This window comes from Convolutriloba macropyga, chromosome 4, assembly GCF_964194025.1.
Source record: "Convolutriloba macropyga chromosome 4, txConMacr16.3, whole genome shotgun sequence".
In the NCBI taxonomy this organism is placed as follows: Eukaryota; Metazoa; Xenacoelomorpha; order Acoela; family Convolutidae; genus Convolutriloba; species Convolutriloba macropyga.
In genome coordinates this window covers 38,716,962-38,743,293 of record NC_134471.1, presented here as the reverse complement: position 1 = coordinate 38,743,293, position 26,332 = coordinate 38,716,962, and the positions used below count along the sequence as shown (strand labels likewise).

Here is a 26,332-nt window from a genome sequence, read left to right as displayed (position 1 = left end):
ATAATCTTTTTGTAAGGTTTATATGGCTAGGAAATTACAAATATACGTAATTTCCTAACCATGTAAACCTTACAAAAAGATTAAATGGCCCCTCTCAATGGTCCGGCAAATCTAGCTTGAGCTTTTTTAGCAGGTATTTTGTCTGAGTCGATTTTCGACTCAGATTGGTCACCGATACGTTTTCGAAACATAAAAATATTAAGCCTAAAAAGAGCGCACTCGATTCAGTATATTAGTAGGCTCAACGAAAATTATGTTTAACGAACTTTTTCCGAGCTTTTTATGCCAAATAGAACGTATTTTGTGTGCATTTAATCTTTTTGTAAGGTTTACATGGTTAAGAAATATGACGTAATAATTTTTCTCGCTGGATAGATTCTCGCTTTATTTAAATAGCGCTTTCAGTATTAAAGGACTCTCCCTGAACCAAGTACTGGAGGTGACGCTCGGCTTCGTCAAGCTCAACAGGGTCGGCTATGCTGCCGTCTACGGTACGGTAACTTTCATGAGATGGTAAAAGACGGAGCACATATGCGGTGACACGAAGTAATTTTTGATAAGAACTGAACTTATCAAACGGGATTTGATTAAAGCTTTGTTCCTTAGGCGACTTGGTTACGGATGCGGCTAGAGATGATCATCTTGTTCCTTGGTTACAACGCCGAGTTTGATGTTATCAACGACGTCAGTGTTTGGCACAAAAGGGAATTGCTTAGTTCTCAAGAAGTCAGGACCCCTCACCCAACTACTTGATTGCAAAACTTCAACGGACATGCCACGCGTGCCAGCATCTGCCGGATTATCACAAGTGGTGACGTGGTTCTATTAGTCAACGCTGGTGTTCTCCAGGATTTCACTAACACGATTTGCAATGAAGATGGGGTGTTTGTTTGTTGCGTTTATCCACTGCAAGACGATGGTACTATCTGTCCACATAAAGACTTTATCAACAGTAACCGTTAATGCACGACAGATTTCCCTTTTTAAACGGGCAGCGATGAGAGCGGCTTGTAATTCCAACTTAGCAACTGTCATTACCTTCATAGGTGCAACACGGGCCTTGCCCAAGACGAACGCCAGCTCTGTTTTAATCTCCCCGGAGTTGCAAGTTACTTGAGCCCTAAGAAAACCTACTGCACTGAATACGTCTTGCGAGCTATCACCGAACATGTGGAGTTCAAGGTGTTGGAATGGTCCTGAAAAGTAACTTCTCGGTATAGTGATCTCAACAAACCGCGGCAGTTCAACACACCAGGCAAGGAATCTGTCAACTGTGTCTTTGGGTAACTCGTCATCCCAACTTTTTCCATTGAAACGCCAAATGTCTTTCAAGATTAACCGAGCACCAACAGTGAACGGTGCGACAAGACCAATTGGGTCGTAGACCTTTGACACGAGACTTAAGACCAAGCGCTGTGTTAAACTTTTCGTGATGGTGCTGTTAGTACCCCTACTCACAACCAGAGTATCGTTGTTGTGATCCCACTTAAGCCCAAGCACGTGCATTGATTCCCCTCCTTGGATGAAACGATCACCTTCGGTTCAGTGGATTGAGCAGACCCATCAATTCGGTCAGCCAGATCTGGTACATTGCTTACAAACTTAGTAAGCTTGAACCCACCTAGATGGAGAAGATGTACTAATTTCATCAACCTAATGAGGGCCCTTTCGGGGGATTCCACAGAGTCCAAGTAATCGTCCATGTAGAAGTTCTCAAGGACGCCTTTAGCAGCTTCTGGGTACTCCTTAGCATTATCGCGTGCCGTGCGCTGAAGTGCGTAGTTGGCGCAGGTGGGCGAATCTTTTGCCCCAAAGATGTGGCGAGTATACTGGTGTACCACAACATTTAATGTGGGGTCCTCCCGCCACAAAAAGCGCAATGATGGTTGATCACATGGCAACACTCCAACTTGGAGGAACATTCTCTCGATGTCGGCGGATACGGCAAATGGATGTTGTCTGAACCGTAGGAGTACATAGATTAGGTTTTGCAGTAGGTCAGGTCCGGTGAGTACTGACTTATTAAGAGATGCGCCATGGAATTTTGCTGCTCCGTTTAGTACCCTAAGAACCTTGCCCGGTTTGTTCGGGTTAACAACCGGATGGTGTGGTAGGTACCACTCTCGTTCCGACCGACTTTCCACCTTATGAGCATCTTTGACCCTTACTACGTAGCCTTTGTCTAAGTCCTCTTTGATGGTATTCGAGTACTTTTCCCTTAAAGTCTGGTCTTTCGTAAGCCGCTTTTCCAAAGATTTCAATTGAACCAGCGCTGAGAAGTAATTGTTGGGCAGTTCGATGTTATCTTCAGCCCATAGCATTCCTACATCGTACCTTTTTCCATTATGCACGGTGGTGTTTTCAAGAATTTCATGCGCACGCGCATCCGAGGCGGACCGTGGGTCTACTTGCTTAAGTGCACCGTACGACTCCATGTCGTACCAAGATTTTACCTGACTAGCGAGTTCAAAATCCTGCTCCATATTAGCTTTGAAACAAGTCGAGAATAAACCTGAAGACGACGGTAGAGGGCCGCTTAGAACCCAACCTGTGGGCAAGCGAACAGCGAAGGGCGAGGACTTCTCGTCGGCAGCGAAGTACTCTAACGGGCGGATGGCATGATACACATCCTGTCCAAGTATCATCTCCATGTTTCCATAGCAATATGTAACTGGGTCTAGGACTGCTAGGTGCGGGTATGTTTCCTGAAGTGCTTTAATGTTGATGACATCGGCGCCTACATTTAAATCTTCCTTTACGTGAGGGCTTACATTAAATGGTTCAAAAGCTTGGTTGTCGCGTGGTGTTACAATTAGTTCAACTAACTTAGTTTCTACAACCTCCTCGGTATTTATACCCCTGACTGTTAATTTCAATGCTGTACCGTGCAAACCAAGTCTATTTGCAAGATCAATCATTGGACACCCAAGAGTTACTGCAAGCGGTATCACACAAAAATTAAAGCCGTGGTATCTTTACCGTTAGAGCTCTTTAACTGTAATTCAGTCACCTGAAGGAGGCCTTTCACCTTACTCACAGATGACAAAGTGGTGGTCTTGCTCGATGATTGGACACTAGGAAGTTTACTTTGATTTGCCCCAGCATTAGAACTGTTGTTGTTGTTTGGAGGGGATTTTGATGGATAAACCCTCTCAGCTCCATGGAGAAGAGTATTATGGGAGCTGTTGCAACCGTCCTTCCTGCATTTCCTGGGTTTGGGCATTGCCTGATCATATGCTTTTCTCTCAAACATGAGAATCACAGTTTTGCTTCCGCCACTACCTTTGCTCGCTGAGTGGGAGATTTTTCTTTAAATACTCTACACTCCCAGATGCGGTGGTTAACTTTACACACAATGCTGCGAGGTGTTGCAGGCGTTGGCGATGTTGAGGCTGGTCTTTGAGTGCCCTTAGTTTGCGTGTTAGCAGCGAATGTTTCTGAGGCTACTTTGGTCTTTACAACTGAGTTGTTGTTATCCTCAGTTCTTGCCTTTGATGAAGTTTGTTTCATTAAATCATGTGCCTCGGCCTTCTCCTTCAACCAATAGTTGAAGTCAAGGAGTGTTGGTTTTACCCAATGTTTCTTCACTGTGAAGAGTGACCAAGACTCTTTCAGATTGAGAGGCAATTTTCGCACAGCCGTGTTGAGAAGTGAGGCGCTCTTAAGGTCTGAGTCATATGAAAGTGATTTAAAGACCCCAACAAGACTTGGAATTGTTGCAGAATAGTTTATGATGTTATCACTATTGTGCATCTTTAATGGAGGAAAAGAGCTGAGTTTGTCTAAGTGTGCACTGACTACTGCCGGTGGCTGGCCAAATTTACGTTCGAGTGTCTTAAGTGCGTCCTTATACATTACACCGCAGTATGCGAACTCAGCGATGGCCGTTTTAGCTTTTCCAGTTACAAGTGTTTTTAGGTATGTTAACTTGACGTCATCAGTCAAGGACTGTGCGTCTATGGCGCTTTTAAATTGTCCGAACCATTCGTGCCACTGCAGGGGATCACCATTGTACTGTGACAACTTCCACTCGGGCAGTGGATTGTTCTTCTTACAAGTAATTGCGTCCGCCAACTGCTTTATCAAATCCGCAGAGTCCAAAGAAGGAGCCGAAGGTGTGGGATGCGGCGGGCCACCACAACACAACGGGTTCGGAACGGTAGCTCCATACGTTGGCGGAATGATCGGAGTGACAAACGTGGGGGCGGTATCTGCGGAAGAACTAAATGGATTCGCTTGCATGAAGTCTGATGTTACGTAATTTTGAGCGCCTGCTGCTGCTTGTACATGAGGGGAGCGGTGCGATGTAGATATATGAGGGTTGATTAACGGGGCCGGTGGTACGGTGTATAAATTTGCAGATGTACGTACAAGTGGTACTGCATTAGGTGGGACTGCTGCCAGAAAACGCCAGACATTTGGATCTGGAGGACCAGGCGGTGCGTGGGTTATAGGGACAACATTTTGGGGCTGAAAACTCTTTTGTGGGGGTGGTGGATGAATTAGTTGAGGTACAAAAGTGTTTGCGGAGGAAATGATTGGTGCAGGCGGAGAATGGGGTAACAGATTGACATTATTCGCCACGGGGTTAGTGGCGTGTAGTGGGAGTGCTTGTGGCGGCAAAGGAGGAAAGCGGAATGCTGGTGGGATTTACGGAAAATTCGGTGGTGCGGGGTTTAGGAAGGGGGGATGGAGGGGCTGGTACATTTATGTGTGCTTGTTGCGGATTAAGTGCTAGCCGAGCATTAACATGTCCCGGCATGCTCGACCTGCGAGGGAATTGATGATCTAACTGTAAACCATCGAAGCGCATTGTTGCTTGAGACAGTTGTCGGGCTGTGTTTGGGGCGTTTAGTTGAGTTGGCATACCAAAGTTTATTGGTGGTGATGGAGGCGTATATTGAGGCTGTCGCTGCTCTTGCATGATGTTGTTTGCAACATGTGCATCATTGGTTACATTGGTTCTACTACTTGGTTCATGGACAGGGAGGTTGATGTTGGCCTCAACTTGACCATGTGTATTGAGATTGAAGTGTGAGTTTGGAAGTTGAGCTGAAGAAGGTCGTTGGACAATTGCTTGGTTGGATTGGGCGATGGAACCAGAAAAGTGCAAACTCGGTTCGTTTGCAACATCTGCCATGTTCCCGGCCGGTGACGAATTAACCCAATCTTGAACAAGTTTCTTGCTCTTGACTGAACTTCTTTCCGTAAAGATTCCACACATTTTGCCTGTACCAGACCCGTCCGCTGATGATTTTGTCATCAACTCAATTTCCTCAAGGGCTGCAGCAGCTACTTCCTTGCGATGATCCTCCTCAAGCTGCTCAATTTCTAATTCCCGCAATTTCGTTTTTGTTTTTCAATTTCAAGGCGTTGTCTAGCAATGCGTAGCTTTGCCTCATGTTGTTTCTCAAGTTCCTCCCATTTTAGTCTTGATAATTTTAAGTCTCGTTGACGCTGACTTGATCTTTTTGAGGAAGTCATATGCGAACCTGATCTTGAGTGGTGAGAGGTATACATCTCTGCTGTCTCTTTGTCTTGGACCGAATTGATATACCCTCGAGCAGCAGCAATGAACTCGTCAGTTTTCTTTGTTACACACTCTAACCATTTCTCAAGATTCTTACAGGCAGCGTCTGGATCTTCAGTCTTTTGTGCCAGATCAATGAGCTCTTCATTCTTATCAACTACTCTAGTAAAAGCATCTTTGCACTTCACAAACAGACGTTCGATCTTAACTTTCCTGTCTTGCTTATCAACAGCATTGCTAATTTCACCATAGATGTTATTAAGTTCAGCCTCTAATTTTGCCCTCGCACTATAAAGTTTGTTGAATTTGTCCTGCAAATTTGTCATGATCTTAAGAGAAACAGGAACCACAAGTTTAATTTGGTACTAATATAGAGTACACACACATGCAACAGCACAACACAAATGGGTTATATCGAACCCTAGTGTGACGGTTTGCCTAGCAAACCGCCAAAGAGCAAAGATGTTCGTCGAGTACAATAGAACCCGGCGAAAGAAAGAAAGAACGGTGCACAGGAAGCGCGAAATGGGACAGGACGGGAGACGAGACGGACGGGAAATGACGCCGAAAGAGTAACGCACGACGCAACGGGAAACCGGACGGACAAACGGGAGCGTCGAGCGAATGGCGCGCGACGAAACGGGAAAACGGCACGGGCGGGGCAGAAACGTCGGGCGGATGGCGCGCGACGAAACGGGAAAACGGAACGGGCGGGGCGGAAACGTCGGGCGGATGGCGCGCAACGAAACGGGAAAACGGCACGGGTGGGGCGGAAACTTCGGGAGGATGGCGCGCGACGAAACGGGAAAACGGCACGGGCGGGGCGGAAACCACAAGCGAGGAGGCGGGAAGATCGATGCTAGCAGACCACAGCAACAAACTCAACCAAACAAGCTAGCCGTAACTCCAGAATAAACTTAAGTCACACCCTATAAAGAAGGAGAGGAGCTACTGCCAGGTAAACTAGCACAAAACATTATGGGGCTTTATCAACGGCATCAAAACATGAAACAATTTACGGCAACGATGTAGTATAACCAAAAGTCGAAAAGGTCAGGAAATTTACTAGCCGTAACTCCAGAACAAACTTAAGTCACACCCTAGCCAACCACCCTACCCAGACAACAAAAAGGCATACTACGAAAATTAATAAAGCTACAACAAATTGTTAGCAAACAAGTGTGGTGAAAGTCGCGAAACAAACCAGCCGTAACTCTAGAATGAACTTAAGTCACACCATAGCAAGGAACGAGACTAAACAACAAACCAGCATACTAGCAGAAAGAAATTTTACTACAGCAAAAATTCAACAAAATACATCATACAACAAATAAACGGGGGATAGAAAGAAACAAGATGACACGGAAACAAAAAGGACGGAAACGGAGAAATGAAACCGGATAACCTGCGGAAAACGGACGGTAGTGAATAACTCAAAGAATGGGGAGAGCGAAACGTTTAGTAAGGCGCTATCGGAGAGAACCAACCACAAACTAACCCGTAACTCGTGAGTTAACTAAGTCACACCGCCAGTCAGCGGGTAGACTCCCACAACAGCGCAATTCTAATTGACATTCAGGTTATCAAAGGCTTGTGTGAGTTCCGCCTCCTCGAACGCATGACGGGTGCGAAGCGTTTTACGACGGCGCTTTGAAAGTTTCTTCGGTCGGGAGCGTGTTATCAAGGACCGGAGGTTGTTCTTATGAGCTAATACTATAGTGAGTGTTTTGAGCTCAAGCGCAGGCCTTTGGTGTAATGCTCTGTACTCCTTAAGTAAACTAGGATCTTTCTGTTTACGTCTAGACATTATGTCTTTCACTAAATGGATGGTAACTAGAGTACTACGCTTGAGCCGATCGTGGATATCAGGAGTTCCCTCTCTGGGGCAATACACTATAGCTTCTATGCGCTCCTGATAGTTTTCAAGCACTGAAATAAGCTGCAAAGGTGTTAAAGGCTTATTGTATTGTTGTTGCTTCGATGACGTGAAAGCGAATTGTTCACTACATCATGCCATATAACTAGGCTCTTCTTATCATGAAAGAAATGACTCAACTAGAACTGTGCTGTTTTTCGGACTTTCAAAGCGTTAGGGTTGTAACTTAAACCCGGTAATGCGTAAACGTTACGTTTGTAACGATTTTGTGTTACTTGATGCGCAGTTTTTATGGCGTGATGAAGTGAACTTGCAGCTAATATGAAAACCATATAATGTTTTTACAACATAATTGATTTGAGCTTCGCTCAAACTCCGAGCCTTGATGTTGAATGCACGATTTTCACAAATTTCCAGAAATAAGCGCTTATTTGAGAAAAATACTTGAATTCTTTCTCCAAATTTGAAAAACTTGACCAAATTTTTTTTTCATTAAATTGACAACTTTATGCAATTGTTACATCAGCGTTTAATAATTTTTTTATTTAAAATGGTAGGGACAAGAGGATTTTTTTTTCAAATTTGGTCAAACTTTTCCAAAAAATTTTTTGCTACGCTTTTATGTCAAGAACAGCGAAAAAAACACCGCAATTCGATTATTTCAGGATTTTGACAAAATTTTGTCAAAATTTATTTTTTCAAAAAAAATTTAAGGGGTAGGTTATCGGTGACCAGGTAGTGCTAAAGGGTTTTGATGCAACACAACAATATCGATTATGGTGTTTTTGGGGGGTGCTAGATTTGCCGTCTAGATATCAAATTTACTACAAAAGGTTCACGGTTCGAGTTGGTTAGTCTTACAGTTTTCTTTGGCAGTTTCTGATCAGTCTCTGTTCATCTTGAGAGAAGCCTCTGATTAGTCTCTATGTTCGTCTTGAGAAACCTCTGATCAGTGTCTGTTCGTCTTGAGAAACCTCTGATCGTCTTGAGAAACCTCTGATCAGTCTCTGTGTTCGTCTTGAGAAACCTCTGATCAGTGTCTGTTCGTCTTGAGAAACCTCTGATCAGCCTCTGATCGTCTTGAGAAACCTCTGATCAGTGTCTCTTTTCAAGGATAGTCACTTCGTGGGGTAACTTTCGTTGAATCTTCACAGCAATACTGCGTTTCAACAATAGGCAAACGGAAAGTGTTCGTAAAGCCGGGAGCGGCTCCAAAGTAAAGATGACAGAGTAGGATTCACTCTTTTGAAAGTTAAATTCCAATCATAATATCTAATGAGACGGATATCAATAGCGAGGCACAACTATCTTCCACAACGTATAACGGCCAAAGGCCACTCTCAATGGCCCGGCAAATCTAGCTTGATCTTTTTCAGCAGGTATTTTGTCTGAGTCAAATTTCGACTCAGATTGGTCACCGATACCTTTTCGAAACATAAAAATAGTAAGCCTAAAAAGTGCGCAATCGATTCAGTATATTAGTAGGCTCAACGAAAATTATGTTTAACGAAATTTTTCCGAGCTTTTTATGCCAAATAGAACCTATTTTGTGTGCATTTAATCTTTTTGTAAGGCTTACATGGTTAAGAAATTACGTAAAGGTTAAGAAATATGACGTAATAAACTTTCTCGCTGGATAGATTCTCGCTTTATTTAAGTTTCCTATACTGTGAGTTGTGTACAAATGGAATGCTCTGGAACGAGTCGTTCTGCAGGATCTGCAAATGATGTTAGTAATGCTGAAGAAGAGGTAAGAAGTCTGTCGAATGAAGTTAGGGATCTAAGAATCCGAGTCGGTCAACAACAAAAAAAATTATTTCTAATTTAAAAAATCAACAGCAAAACATAAACAATCGCTTACGTGCACAGGAGAGGTACTCTAGGAAGGACAGTTTACTGATAGTTAACCCTCCCTTCGATACTAACAGGGTTCAGAATGTTACCAGCGAAACGCTAAAATTTTTTCAAAATTATCTAGGTGTGAAAATTCAATACGATGCTATTGAAGCATGCCATGTTGTGCCAAGTACTGTTAACAACAACATAATGCCGACTGTCATATGCAAGTCTCTTTATTTTGAGGACAAAACAATGATCTACAAAAAACGCAGAGCACTGAGAAACAAAAAAATCAAACAAATAGCAAAAATATCTATTTGAACGAGCCATTACAGGAATTGGAGGCAGCTATCAATGCTGAAGCTAAACGACGCAACTTAATTACCAGCACAAACAACTGCGTGGTTTCGGTGCTAGTAGACAATGGTTGAGGAAAAAACGAATTCGTCAGAGTTACGGAAATTGACGAGCTGGATAATCTTAATGTTATCAAACGAAAAAGAAACAATTGTGACGACGAAGACGAATTTTGCCCCTCTGCAAAGAAACAAAACAAACAATCGCAAAGCTAAAAACAAACGGTCTGGCGCAAGACTAAAGATTATAATTGATATTTGAACTTGAACTCAATTATTTTTTTTGTTTCGTATTTACTTGCTAAACTTATTGTTAAAACAAATGTTATACGTTGTTGATGTAGACTGGGAATAACTAAGAGCTGTTTCCTGCCATTAAAGAAATAGGGGGAAATGCACCAGTTTTGTTACATCCATCCTTCAGAATCTTTTTTCTTTTTTTGAAACATTGCCTCACGAAGAAACAAAAAGGGGGGAAGAAGTGTAACACAAAAAGGAAAAAAACTTTCATTTTGATACTCTGCTCGTGATTTCCGCGAGCAAGTTTCAAGCTCACTGTGATTTCCGCAGTCATCTAGTCTGGAACAAGAGTATTGAGATGGAAAAAAAGTTCTGTGATTTCCGCGGAACATCATTATTTATACTGCGTATTGAAAATAGCAACTAAAAAAAACGAACTTTCACTCAGTGATCAAGTTCATTCTTACATAAGGGAGTGCAATTTTCTTTTAAAAAATTGGAAAAAAAGAGACAAAAGTCAATGGACATCCTCTAAGTTAAATTTTAACATTCTTTGCTTCAAATATTTCAAATTGATTGAAAACAAAACATGAACTAATTTTTTTTTGTTCTCTTATGGTCATCATAGACAAAATGTTTCTGGGGGAAAACAAGCAGGTTATCATGCTACAGAACATACATTCACTAACGAAAAATTTTGATGAACTCACTTTGGAAATTGCGTCTCTGAAAGAAAAACCTATAGCAACCTGCCCAACAGAGAAATGGCTTAAAGATAAGTTCTCATCAAATATTTTTCACATAGATGGTTATGATGAACTGGTTACAAGCAACAGGGAAAAAAAGGTGGACGTGTTGCAAATTTTGTACAAAAAAAAATTAATGTTAAAATACGTGAGTCTCTAAACCTGAATAATATACAAGTGGTTAGTGTTTACTTCAGTATTGGAACAAAAAATTTATCAATGACTTGTGTTTATATACCACCTAACGCCACCACGATTGCTACTTTTGACGTTCTTAGTACCTACTTGGAACAAAAGATTAGCGATCCGCAAAGCCTGCATGTGCTGTGCGGTGACTTTAATGTGAATTTTCTATCTAAAGGGAACAAACAATCATATTTAAGGGAACTGACCCAAACATTTGAAATAAAAATGGTAAGTGAGAACCTCATTACACGAGAAACAAAAAATTCAAGTTCTTATATTGACCTGTTATTAACAAATTTTTGAATCAGAGGTTACCAGGCAAAGAAAAAAAAATAGCTGATCACTATTCGCTTTTACTTAAATTGAAGAACAAAACAAACTTAGAAACAGATTTCAAATTTTTTCAATCAAGAAATTGGGCAAAACTAGAAAATCCTTTTCTACAAGAAAAAATTAGTTTCATTCTATGGCAGCGTTTAAAACAAATTGATCTTACCGAAAAAAAAAATTAATGGTAAATTCAAATGTTCACAAATAATCGTGCAAGAAGCTTTAGATCACTTTTTACCTAAGAAAACAAGAAAACATGCGCAGAAGATCTGGATTGACAATGACAACGAAGTCAAAAACGCTGCCGCAAAGAAAAAATTATTGTGGAAGAAACCACACAAGGTCAATCAAAATCGGCCAATATCGAATACAAACAACAGTGCAGGAAGGTAAAAACTTTAATAAAAAACAAAATGAAGACTTTTTATCAAAATCAAATTGAAAAGGGTGCAGCAAACAGAAAACGAAACTTTCTTAAAGTTTATGGTGACATAACAGGCAAAAAATTGTGTAAAAAAACCATCTCAAGAAGAAGTCAACTATTTAAATGATTTTTTTACATCAATCGGAAGGAAAATGAATGCACATTTACCAACAAAATCATTTCTAAAAACAACCGATGAAGCAGAACATTCTATGTTTCTTGCCGATATTACAGACAAGGAAGTTTTTGATATCATAAATAATGCTATGAATAAGTACAGTGAGGACTGTTATGACCTCAATTACTACTGCATCAAGAAATTATCTTATGTCCTGAGTCCCTTTCTCTCAAAATTGTTCAATGAATGTTTCAATCTTGGCGTGTTCCCTGGTTGTCTTAAAATTGCAAAAGTTTTCCCACTTCACAGATCTGGAGATAAGGGTATACCATCAAATTTTAGGCCTATTTCCTAACTACCAACGTTAGCAAAGATCTTCGAGAAATTGCTTCAGAGAAAAATTATCTCTATTTTAGTGAATTTTGATCTGCTCTCAAGCTCCCAGTTTGGTTTCAGGGCCAAAAGAAGTACATTTGACGCTGTTTTGTTTCTGATTGACAAAAATTATCTGATAAATCCGTTATGTCTGTTTGCACATTCCTGGATCTCAAAAAAAGCTTTTGATACGGTAGCTCATAAAGTACTATTAGGCAAATGTTATAATATTGGTTTGAGAGGTCATGTTTTCAATATATTTAAATCATACCTAACTAACCGCTCTCAGTTTGTTCAAATTGCAGAAGATGTTTCAAGTACTGCTTTTGTTGATATTGGAGTTCCCCAGGGATCGGTACTCGGTCCTCTGCTTTTCATAATATACGTGAATGATTTGAGCAATATGCAAGATGTTGACAATTTAGCTAATCTTGAATCTAACATCATACTTTTTTCAGATGACACAGTGATTGAATATTCAGCAAGAGCCGAAGAGGTTGTGATGAAACGCAAAACTCAATTACAAAAATGTAATGAAGGGTTAATTAAAAATAAATTAGCAATCAATACTGAGAAAACAAAATCAATGTTTTTTGGGAAAATTAAAACTTACTCCAAGAAAGAACAGATTAACATCGATAAAGAAAGAATTGAAAACGTTGACTCAATACGTTACCTTGGAATAAAAATAGATAATAAATTGTCTTTCAAAAATCGTAGTAAGGTGGTTAAACAAAAACTAATAAAATTCAGTGGACTGTTCAATAGACTGAGAAAGTTTCTTAGTAAAAGTCAAATGATTCAGGTTTTTAAAAATTATGTTCAGCCCGTAGTGCAATATGATATACTGATTTATGAAAATTCTGTTTTGTCAGATACTTCTTTGATCGACTCAAAATTAAAAAAAAATTAATGAGTATAATCTTCAATAAGAGAACGTTCAACTCAGTGAGCGATCTAAGGAGAAAATTTAATCTGTTTTTAGCAAAAGAATTACACTTGTACGAAGTACTTAAACTGTTTATGAAAATGATAAGAGACGAATGTGTAATTATTCACGTCAAATCCTTCTTGAATGATATCGAATTAAACAGGGTAAATAAAAGAAGAAAAACAAAGATGTGTCTTGATTGCGGTGATCGAAAAAATGTGACAAACCGATTGAGGTTTAAGGTTCGAAAAATGTTGAATTTTGTTGGTTTTGCTGCATTGAAAAGACGACGAGAAAAAACAAAAAAAAGGAAAAAATAAAATCATCAGGCAAAACCCTAACTACTCAAATTTTATTTTTCCTAACTACACAACAGAACGGATTTTTCTTTAATGAGACAAGGTAACGCGGCGAAATTCAAAAATCAATTAACCTTTATTAAATCAAATAAATTCAAGTCTTAAAAATCATTAACTTTTAATGAAATAATTCTTGATAAATTAACTGCGAAGTCATTGTGAAACCAATGGGACCTGTCTTTGGTTAGAATAAACCATAAAAATGGAATACAGAAGCAGAAAAAATCAAAAAATTACGAACAACAACTTAAAAACATTGCGAAAACACAAATTAGTTTAGACATTAAAATCATTCGCAATTATCTGAATATTATGTATTTTTACTTATTCAATTTTTATCTATACTAATTCAGCTAAAGTTACGTTGAATGGATAAATAGGTTCAATTGAGTCATATTTGAAAATCTTTGGGATCTCTTGTTACGCGATTGAGCTGAAGCAGGAGAAAAACAAATGCAAATACACCACTCACATATATTTTTATGAAAACGCATATTGTCCAACAAACAATACATCAGTTACGTCACGATAACAGTAAACATGTTAAGTTTTTATTTAGAGCGGATTGTATGGATCTCTCAATCATGAGACAAGGTTACAAGTTGACGATAACAACAACAAACCTGAAAAAATTGAAAAAATCTTAGAATCTCAAAAACGTGTAATATAATAAACTTTAAGACTATTCCCTATAAACTGACTACTTCGGGCTGCATTATTCAATCAATGCCCAATTACACGACTTTGAGACAGGTCAGCATTTTACGGCTACCTAAAGAATAAAAAACAGGCTAAATAAGTAAGTTAAAAAAAATTTTAGCAAGAAAAGTGTCGAAGCAACTAAAAACTGAACTTTTCAGAAAAACTTTTCTTTTTTAATTTAATTTTTAACAGCAATGGAACTCTTCTTTTCATCAATTTGACTCCAAAGAATCTTCAAACATGAACAAATACATTAAAACAATGAATTTTTTTGAGGAAACCCGTAATATCAACGCCATTTAATTCAATAAATACCAACGGAAGCTAATAAACACACTATGTTATGCTTCGATGAGACACTAAGGATGTTTGTCAATCATAATTTTTCAATAAGACACTTAAAAAACTTGTTCACAATGAAAACCACAAGAAAATCCAAAGAACAGTTAGAAATTGCGAAAAGAAAGTGTCGAAGAAATCTAAACCATGCATGATCCAATGAACGTCTGCTCTAAACCAATGCAATTATCAGAATTTGAATAATGTGTTAAAGTTCCAAAAGGAACCAAATTACTACGAAAAACATTCAAAAAATTTTTTAAAAAATTTGAAAACTAGTGCATCGAAGTCAGAATGCCAAAAGTTAGAACATAAACTGCCTACTAGATTAATTTGGTTGAAGTAGAGAAGAAGGGTCCGGTCGATATTGAGACTGAATTACAGTTCAATAAATAAAAGTTGAGGTCGTTTAATGTTGAAGATTTCTCAAAAATCTCAAAAATCATATCTAAAGTCTTAACAGATATTAAGTTCAGTATTATTTAACGGAAATACGCTCAGATATCCCTGGATTCGCGGACAAGGCAATTTTTTATGCATAGGTAGTCAATAAGACATTACAATTAGTCTTCTGACTATAGAAAAAACAACAAATACAGGAAAAAAAAATTTGGTGGAACAGTGCGAGAAGAAAGTTTTGAAGCCACTTAAGCATTAAGTTTTTCTCTGAAAAATTTATCCATGATCCATTGAAAATCTTCTCTAATCCAATGGGAGTTTTCAATATCAGGATAATGCAATAAGATTTCAAGAGGGACCAAGAATAAGAAAGTATCCGAAAATTTTGAAATCTTGTTGCATTGAAGTCATATAACAAATAGTAAGAAGGTAAAACCGCTAACCAGATTATTTTGGTTGCAGTAAGAAGGTAGGGGGTCCTGTCACTACTGAAACTGACTAACAATTCACGAATATAAGTTTATGATCGGTTAATGTTAAAAAAATTTCCCAAAAACTTATTTTTAAAGTCTTAACAGCCATTAGCTGTCCACTCAAAGCTCTAAATAGGTTCATTTAATGCTTATTAAAATAGCTGCTGCACGTGAAGTCAACGAGGTGATGCCATACGACTCCAAAACAAACGAAAAACGAAAATCCTCGAAAAAAAACGAAATTAAGAAAATCTTTTTAGTTTCGATTTCTACGTAAGACGAGCTTTTTAATGATACCACTCACATTTCTCTACGATGATTATATCGATGGGCAAAAAATTTTCTGAACAAAAAAACATTTGAGTATATAGTACTCCCCCAACAAGTGGGGTCGGGACAAATACAAAGCTCGCATCCTACTCGGCCCGCAGTATCTGGTGACAAACCCATAATTATCATTAAACGGTGTACCATTTTAAGGGTTGTCACACAAACATCATCGTACTAGAAAAGATATTTTGCAATTTAATTAGAGCCGCCATCATCTTCTCAAACGATTATCGATTGAGAGCTGTTCAAACTACTACTATTTTTTATTAGTTCTACGTCGTCCTCTTTTGACTTCCAGTGAAAATTTAACAATTAGATTTCTCGTGAAATTGCGATTAAGTTTCCAGCTTAAAAGTGAGCTTGACAAATTTGAGAGTTGAGAAAATCAGAATTTTACGCCAGGTCACCTACTTTCTTTTATAAAATGAAGAGCTAATCTTTGAGTCTGAAAAAAAGCTTAAAATCATTTTAAGATTATATTAAATTTTTGAAAGAGAATTTTTTAAGTTTTGTTATTTCAAGAACACCACAGTCGAAGTGGGACAAAAAAACAGTATATTGTTATAGCATTGATATGTCAACGGTGATAATTTGAAAAAAACAGTCTTCGGAAAAAGGTGAGGGGATATCACAAAATTTACCCTGTGTTCTACAAAGAAAAAAAGTTTGAAACCGTGCTTACTTGATTGAGCGCACTAGAGATTAAACAAAAAAATAGCAAAATATGTGAAGTTTGTTGAAGAGTGAAACCTCGAAAGTGTGAGCAAAAAAATGTGAGCAAAAACCGAAAACTAAAACTGCATTTTCTTACTGGGTTGCAGTACTCACCAAAAAACTTTTGTGTATGTGGCATCAATAAAAATACAAAAATAATCGCATTCAAACAAATTTGTGTATCTGTTATGTTGGTACTGCGGTGGTCTTTTTCTCTGCGATTTTTTGCTTGACAGATTTTTTATCTCCACTTTTAAATTGTTGTCCTCCAAACATGGTAAAACCTGAAGAATGTTAACTTTTTTAAGATCTTTAGGGCTCAGCTCACTAGTCTTCTGCTCAATAATCTCTTGTGTTTCAGCAAAACTGTTGAGGACAACTGTTGAATTCATGGTTCGAACAGTTGTTCTTAATTCTAAGAGTCTCACCCTCACCCTCAGTCAACACCCACCGCCACTCACTCCTCACACGCTCCCTACCCCACCAATTCCACTGTTCATCATACTACATTTAGGCATTCTCTTCTTCTAATTGGTTTTAACTTGTTTCGTTTTGAAAATCACACTTTTGAAATTTTGCTTCTGACTTACCTCACTCACTGTTTCAACTGAAGGGATTTTATCATTTTTTCGGTAAATTTACCGCAATACATTCAAATTCAACCAGCAAAATTAGACCAAATTGGATGAAGCAAAAAAAGCAGGCAATTAGACTTAAATAAAGACAAAATGCATTTGGTTATGAATGCCCATTAGAGCATTCCACTAACTGGTATTTGTTTCTTGTCCCTCAACTTAGATGCTGAATTCACCACTTTTATTGAATACAATAATACTGTAGATCATAGTAGAACACTTATTGAAACGTGAAAAAATTTTATCCTTCTCTAACTGTTTCAATCTGAAAGTGGGATACTTTTTACAATCTTCCGGTTAAGATTTTCATGCCTTAAAATGAAGAATGTTAATTTAACAAAATAATGATAATGCTCGGTATTTTACATTTTTTAAGTTCAAATTTCGGTTCAAGTGGGCAGGCTCAAACTGAAAAGTTTTAATTGCTCTGGAAGGAAGTGTAAAGAATTATTGTAAATGTGATGAGTTTTTTCATGCGACAGTTTTGCTTAGCTCTTTCGTTTTTTTTCGCATGAACTTCACGCCCTTGTCAATTGCTCTCTGTTACCGAGTAAATTGAATTGAATAAATTATATCACTAGATAGAGAATTTTTGTGCGTATTATATCAAAACTTTCGCTTAGATTTTCCGTTCTAAATGCAACATACGTATTATTTCTGAGAAATACAAAGGCCGATTTCCCACTAAGAATAACTTCCAAAATGGCTCAAAACTGATCGCTTAGCCTAACAAATTCGGATTCTTGAACAGATTAGTTTAAATCGGTGACCTAGACTAAGACCTGCTAAAAAAGATCAAGCTAGATTTGCCTCCAAGTAAACGATGCAATTGCCTTAACACGTTGTTGAATACAGTTGGATTGTACGTTGAATTGGCCGAACATACGTTTGAATGAATTTACCCATCGAAAGACTGTTTCATCAGCTTTATGCTGGTGCCGCGAGTTGTGACAAAAACGTACAAGAGGAAATTATCCCAGTTTATCAAGAAAGGTGCTTGTTTAAACTCAGAACATCCACAGGATTTGATTTCTAACACAACTGGTTGAAAGTTGTTATCATAACCCACTTCACCATTTGCCATTTATCACTTTCACAATAGTTATAACTTATAGTTAGTTATAATAACTTTGGCTTGGTTGGCAGTAGTTTGTGATTAATCATAACACGCATAATTCCCAAGTAAAATTTCATACTTAATGAACACCGAACCTTCATTTGCTACGAATCGAAGCTTAGGAGGCATATATTGCAGCATCGATCGTTAAATCCCTAATGTTAATACTGATAAAAGTGTCAATTATTTGGTAGAGCAAACAATCCTGTATTCGCCGCAAATTATTTTGCTCAGAATTTTCGTCGCGGCAGTTAGTCAAGTAAACCCACTTCCTTATTCTCCTTGTTTACCATCAGTTTGACCTACAAACAGCCTACTTACACTACACCCAGTGGGACCTACTCTTACAGTACAAACAACTTGGACTGACTGCAGTTTGAAATTGATCTGGAAACGAGACTTAGCTGACAACCGAAAAAAAACGAGGACCCCCAACGTACTCAGGTTTACCCCAATGCCGGTCGAAGTGGGACACCAGGAAACAGTTTGAACCTGGATGTTGCAGATTTCAGCGCTATCGGAGAACCCGAGGATGAAAAATGCAGGTTAACCGAGGGACCATAATAGCAAAAAAAAACTGTAAGACTCGACAAAAAAAAACTTGGTTTTGATGCATTAAATTGATTATTTATCCGGCAAATCTAGTAACCCCCCTCAATTTTTATTTGGTTTCATTTCCTATAATCTGGTATTTTTGTCATTACCCCTGGTCACCGATAACCCATCCCATACACATTTTTTTTGAAAAACAATAATTTTGACAAATTTTTTGTCAAAATCCAGAAATAATCAAATTGCGGTGTTTTTTATAGTTCTTGACATAAAAGCGTAGCAAAAAACTTAAAAATCTTGGAAAAATTTTACCAAATTTGAAAAAAAAAATTCCTTTGACCCTATCATTCTAAAGGAAAATTATTAAATGCGGATGTAACAATTGCATAAAGTTGTCGATTTAAAAGAAAAAAAAGACAATTTGGTCAAATTTTTCAAGTTTTTTTTCTCAACTAAGCGCTTATTCTTGGTAACTCGTGAAAATCGTGTATTTAACATCAAGGCCCGGAGTTTGAGCAAAGCTCAAATAATTTATGCTGTAAAAACATTATATGGTTTTCATATTAGCTGCTAGTTCACTTCATCACGCCATAAAAACTGCGCCTCAAGTAACACAAAATCGTTACAAACGTAACGTTTACGCATTACCGGGTTTAAGTTTCAACCCTAACGCTTTGAAAGTCCGAAAAACAGCGCAGTTCCAGTTGAGTCATTTCTTTCATGATAAGAACCGCCTAGTTATATGGCATGATGTAGTGAACAATTCGCTTTCACGTCATCGAAGCAACAACAATAAGCCTTTAACACCTTCACAGCTTAATGCAGTGCTTGAAAACTATCAGGAGCGCATAGAAGCTATAGTGTATTGCCCCAGAGAGGGAACTCCTGATATTTCTGATCAGCTCAAGCGTAGTACTCTAGTTACCATACTCTTAGTGAAAGACATTGTGTCTAGACGTAAACAGAAAGATCTTAGTTTACTCAAAGAGTACAGAGCATTACACCAAAGGCCTGCGCTTGAGCTGAAAACATTGACCATAGTCTTAACTCATAAGAACAACCTCCGGTCCTTGATAACACGGTCCCGACCGAAAAAACTTTCCAAGCGCCGTCGAAAAACGCTCCGCAACCGCCATGCGTACGAGGAGGCGGAACTTACTCAAGCCTTTAATAACCTAAATGTCTCTTAGTCTTGCGTTGTTGTGCGGGTTAGTTTGTGGTTGATTCCTTCCAATAGCGCTTTACTAAACGTTTCGCTCTCCCCATTTTGACTTATTCACTACCGTCCGTTTTCCGCAGGTTACCTGGTTTCATTTTCCGTTTCCGTCCTCTTTGTTTCCGTGTCTTCTTGTTTCTTTCTATTCCCCGTTTACTTGTTGTATGATGTAGTATGTTGAGTTTTGCTGTAGTAGAATTTCCTTCTGCTAGTATGCTCGTTTGTTGTTTAGTCTCGTTCCTTGCTAGGGTGTGACTTAAGTTCATTCTAGAGTTACGGCTGGTTTGTTTCGTGACTTTCACCACACTTGTTTGCTAGCAATTTGTTGTAGCTTTATTAATTTTTGTAGTATGCACTTTTGTTGTCTGGGTATGGTGGTTTGCTAGGGTGTGACTTAAGTTTGTTCTGGAGTTACGGCTAGTAAATTTCCTGACCCTTTCGACTTTTGGTTATACTACATCGTTGCCGTAAATTGTTTCATGTTTTGATGCCGTTGATAAAACCCCATAATGTTTGTGCTAGTTTACCTGGCAGTAGCTCCTCTCCTTCTTTCTAGGGTGTGACTTAAGTTTATTCTGGAGTTACGGCTAGCTTGTTTGGTTGAGTTTGTTGCTGTGGTCTGCTAGCATCGATCTTCCCGCCTCCTCGCTTGTGGTTTCCGCCCCGCCCGTGCCGTTTTCCCGTTTCGTCGCGCGCCATCCGCCCGAGGTTTCCGCCCCGCCCGTGCCGTTTTCCCTTTTCGTCGCGCGCCATCCGCCCGACGTTTCCGCCCCGCCTGTGCCGTTTTCCCGTTTCGTCGCGCGCCATCCGCCCGACGTTTCCGCCCCAACGTGCCGTTTTCCCGTTTCGTCGCGCGCCATTCGCCCGACGCTCCCGTTTGTCCGTCCGGTTTCCCGTTGCGTCGTGCATTATTCGTTCGGCGTCTCTTCCCGTCCGTCCCGTCCCCCGTCCTGTCCCGTTTCGCGCTTCCTGCGCACCGTTCTTTCTTTCTTTCGCCGGGTACTATTGTACTCGACGAAAATCTTTGCTCTTTGGCGGTTTGCTAGGCAAATCGTCACACTAGGGTTCGGTATAACCCATTTGTGTTGTGCTGTTGCATGTGTGTGTACTCTATATTAGTACCAAATTAAACTTGTGGTTCCTGTTTTTCTTAAGATCATGACAACTTTACAGGACAAATTCAACAAACTTTATAGTGCGAGGGCAAAATTAGAGGCTGAACGTAATAACATCTATGGTGAAATTAACAATGCTGTTGATAAGCAAGACAGGAAAGTTAAGATCGAACGTCTGCTTGTGAAGTGCAAAGACGCTTTTATTAGAGTAGTTGATAAAAATGAAGAGCTCTTTGATCTGGCACAAAAGACTGAAAATCCAGATGCTGCTTGTAAGAACCTTGAAAAATGGTTAGAGACTGTAACAAAGAAAACTGATGAGTTCATTGCTGCTGCTCGAGGGCATATCAATTCGGTCCATGACAAAGAGACAGCAGAGCTGTATACCTCTCACCAATCAAGATCAGGTTCACATATGACTTCCTCAAAAAGATCAAGTCAGCGTCAACGAGACTTAGGACGATCTAGACTCAAAAGGGAGGAACTTGAGAAACAACATGAGGCAAAACTCCGCATTGCTAGACAACGTCTTGAAATTGAAAAACAAACGAAATTGCGGGAATTAGAAATTGAACAGCTTGAGGAAGATCATCGCAAGGAAGTAGCTGCTGCAGCCCTTGAGGAAATTGAGTTGATGACAAAATCATCAGCGGACGGGTCTGGTACAGGCAAAATGAGTGGGCTCTTTACGGAAAGAAGTTCAGTCAAGAGCAAGAAACTTGTTCAAGATTGGGTTAATTCGTCACCAGCCGGGAACACGGCAGATGTTGCAAACGAACCGAGTTTGCACTTTTCTGGATCCATCGCCCAATCCAACCAAGCAATTGTCCGACCTTCTTCAGCTCAACTTCCAAACTCACACTTCAATCTCAATACACAGGGTCAAGTTGAGGCCAACATCAACCTCCCTGTCCATGAACCAAGTAGTGGAACCAATGTAACCAATGATGCACATGTTGCAAACAACATCATGCAAGAGCAGCGACAGCCTCAATATACGCCTCCATCACCACCAATAAACTTTGGTATGCCAACTCAACTAAACGCCCCAAACACAGCCCGACAACTGTCTCAAGCAACAATGCACTTCGATGGTTTACTGTTAGGTCATCAATTCCCTCGCAGGTCGAGCATGCCGGGACAGTTGAATTTAGTCAGCCCTTCGCGTTCACTACCTTTAAACACACTTGTTAATGCTCCGCTAGCACTTAATCCGCAACAAGCACACATAAATGTACCAGCCCCTCCATCCCCCGTTCTAAACCCCGCACCACCGCATTTTCCGTTAATCCCACCAGCATTCTGCTTTCCTCCTTCCCCGCCACAAGCACTCCCACTGCAAGCCACTAACCCCGTGGCGAATAATGTCAATCTGTTACCCCATTCTCCGCCTGCACCATTCATTTCCTCCGCAAACAATTTCGTACCTCAATTAAATCATCCAGCACCTCCACAAAAGAATTTTCAGCCCCAAAACTTTGTGCCCATAACCCACGCACCTCCTGCTCCTCCAGATCCAAATGTCTGGCGTTTTCCGGCAGCAGTCCCAACAAATGCATTACCACTTGTACGTACATCTGCAAATTTATACACCGCACAACCGGCCCCGTTAATCAACCCTCATATATCTACATCGCACCGCTCCCCTCATGCACAAGCAGCAGCAGGCGCTCAAAATTACGTAACATCAGACTTCATGCAAGCGAATCCATTTAGTTCTTCCACAGGTACCGCCCCCACCTTTGTCACTCCGATCATTCCGCCAACGTGAAGAAACATTGGGTTAAGCCAACACTCCTCGACTTGAACGATTGGTTGAAGGAGAAGGCCGAGGCACATGATTTAATGAAACAAACTTCGTCGAAAGCAAGAACTGAGGATAACACCAACTCAGTAGTAAAGACCAAAGTTGCCTCAAGAACTTTTGCTGCTAATACACAAACTAAGGGCACTCAGAGACCAGCCTCAACATCGGCAACGCCTGCAACCCTCGCTGCATTGTGTGTAAAGGTATCCACCGCATCTGGGAGTGTAGGGTATTTAAAGAAAAGTCTCCCACTCAGCGAGCAAAGGTAGTGGCTGAAGCAAAACTGTGTGTCTCATGTTTGAGAGAAAAGCATATGTTCAGGCAATGCCCAAACCCCAGGAAATGCAGGAAGGACGGTTGCAACAGCTCCCATAATACTCTTCTTCATGGAGCTGAGAGGGTTTATCCATCAAAATCCCCTTCAAACAACAACAATAACTCTAATGCTGGCGCAAATCAAAATAAACCTCCTAGTGTCCAATCATCGAGTAAGACCACCACTTTGTCATCTGTGAGTAATGTGAAAGGCCTCCTTCAGGTGACTGAATTACAGTTAAAGAGCTCTTCTGGTAGAGATACCAAGGCTTTAGTTTTGTGCGATACCGCTTGCAGTAACTCTTGGGTGTCCAATGATCTTGCAAATAGACTTGGTTTGCACGGTACAGCATTGAAATTAACAGTCAAGGGTATAAATACCGAGGAGGTTGTAGACACTAAGTTAGTTGAACTAATTGTAACACCACGCGACAACCAAGCATTTGAACCATTTAAAGTAAGCCCTTACGTAAAGGAAGATTTAAATGTAGGCGCCGATATCATCAACATTAAAGCACTTCAGGAAACATACCCGCACCTAGCAGTTCTAGACCCAGTTACATATTGCTATGGAAACATTGAGATGATACTTGGACAGGATGTGTATCATGCCATCCGCCCGTTAGAGTACTTCGCTGCCGACGAGAAGTGCTCGCCCTTCGCTGTTCGCTTGCCCATAGGTTGGGTTCTAAGCGGCCCTCTTCCGTCGTCTTCAGGTTTAGTCTCGACTTGTTTCAAAGCTAATATGGAGCAGGATTTTGAACTCGCTAGTCAAGTAAAATCTTGGTACGACATGGAGTCGTACGGCGCACTTAAGCAAGTAGACCCACGATCCGCCTCGGATGCGCGTGCGCATGAAATTCTTGAAAACACCACCGTGCAAAATGGAAAAAGGTACGATGTAGGAATGCTAAGGGCTGAAGATAACATCAAATTGCCCAACAATTATTTCTCAGCGCTTGTTCAATTAAAATCTTTGGAAAAGCGGCTTACGAAAGACCAGACTTTAAGGGAAAAGTACTCGAATACCATCAAAGAGGACTTAGACAAAGGCTACGTAGTAAGGGTCAAAGATGCTCATAAGGTGGAAAGTCGCTCGGAACGAGAGTGGTACCTACCACACCATTCCGCTGTTAACCCGAACAAGCCGGGCAAGGTTCGTAGGGTACTAAACGGAGCAGCAAAATTCCATGGCGCATCTCTTAATAAGTCATTACTCTCCGGACCTGACCTACTGCAAAACCTAATCTATGTACTCCTACGGTTCAGACAACATCCATTTGCCGTATCCGCCGACATCGAGGTAAGGTTCCTCCAAGTTGGAGTGTGGCCATGTGATCAACCATCATTGCGCTTTTTGTGGCGGGAGGACACCACATCAAATGTTGTAGTACACCAGTATACGCGCCACATCTTTGGGGCAAAAGATTCGCCCACCTGCGCCAACTACGCACTTCAGCGCACGGCACGCGATAATGCTAAGGAGTACCCAGAAGCTGCTAAAGGCGTCCTTGAGAACTTCTACATGGACGATTACTTGGACTCTGTGGAATCCCCCGAAAGGGCCCTCATTAGGTTGATGAAATTAGTACATCTTCTCCATCTAGGTGGGTTCAGGCTTACTAAGTTTGTAAGCAATGTACCAGATCTGGCTGACCGAATTGATGGGTCTGCTCAATCCACTGAACCGAAGGTGATCGTTTCATCCAAGGAGGGGAATCAATGCACGTGCTTGGGCTTAAGTGGGTTCACAACAACGATACTCTGGTTGTGAGTAGGGGTACTAACAGCACCATCACGAAAAGTTTAACACAGCGCTTGGTCTTAAGTCTCGTGTCAAAGGTCTACGACCCAATTGGTCTTGTCGCACCGTTCACTGTTGGTGCTCGGTTAATCTTGAAAGACATTTGGCGTGTCAATGGAAAAAGTTGGGATGACGAGTTACCCAAAGAACTAAGCAATTCCCTTTTGTACCAAATACTGACGTCGTTGATAACATCAAGCTCGGCGTTTTAACCAAGGAACAAGATGATGACTCCATCTCATCTTTAGCCGCATCTGTAACCAATTCCCCAAAGGAACAAAGCATTAATCTGATCCCGTCTGATAAGTTCAGTTCTTATCAAAAATTACTTCGTGTCACCGCATATGTGCTCCGTCTTTTACCATCTCATGAAAGTTACCGTACCGCAGACGGCAGCATAGATGACCCTGTTGAGCTTGACGAAGCCGAGCGTCATCTCCAGTACCTGGTTCAAGGAGAGTCCTTTAAAACTGAAAGAAAGGATCTTCTTGACAACAAATCCGTTAAGAAGAGCAGCCGCATTGCTCAGTTTACTCCGTTTATTGGACCTCATGGTCTCATCCGTTCCTCTGGTCGACTCCGACGGCTAGTGGAAATTGACTTTGACGCTAGGCATCCTATCGTGCTGGATGCGCGTCATACTTTTGTTAAACTTTTTCTGCGGCATACTCATTTGAAGAACCATCATCAGGGCATCGATTACTTAAGGTCAAAGGTACAAGAACGTTATGCCATCCTAAAACTACGTTCTACACTGCGTTCCATCAAATCAAACTGCGTCTTGTGTAGAAAGTTCCGCACAGCAACCATTCAACCTATCATGGCAGACCTCCCAAAGGAGAGACTCGCATACCAGTCTCCTCCCTTTACCAACACCGGGGTTGATTACTTCGGCCCATTCTACGTCACAGTTCGTCGGACTACCGCGAAGAGGTGGGGATTTCTTTTCACTTGTCTCACTACTCGTGCTGTCCATGTTGAAATTGTCCCGTCCATGGACACTAGTTCCTGTGTAATGGGAGTGGAGCGGTTCGTCTCCCGTCGGGGTACTCCTGCTATGATTTGGTCTGATAATGGTACGAACTTCATTGGAGCGGAGAAAGAGCTCCGTGAATGTGTGGAAAAATGGAATACGCTTAACATTGCTGCCGAACTTGCACATAAGGGCATTAAGTGGAGGTTCAATCCACCCAGTGCGCCACACCAAGGTGGCATCTGGGAGAGGTTAGTTCGTAGTTTTAAAAGAGTACTGTACACTATCCTCGGTACGCGTCGCCTCACAGATGAGGTGTTGAACACTACTTTTTGTCTGGTCGAATACGCGCTAAACTCACGTCCCTTAACGCCCGTAAGCGCCGACCCGTCCGACCTAGGCGCAATAACACCTAATCATTTTCTACTCGGTAACCAAGCAACCAGAATTCCATCCATCGTTGGCGTCGACGAGTTTGATCATCGTAAGCGGTACGCCCGTGCACAGTCATACGCCAATGCAATTTGGGCA

At 40.5% G+C, this 26,332-nt stretch overlaps 1 protein-coding gene across 1 annotated transcript in view; it reads left to right on the top strand.

The window, feature by feature from the left end:
• The window catches only part of LOC142338422 (uncharacterized), a 109,553-nt gene that overhangs the window by 23,219 nt on the left and 60,002 nt on the right, over positions 1 to 26,332 (top strand). The gene's annotated exons all lie outside the window — the stretch shown is intronic.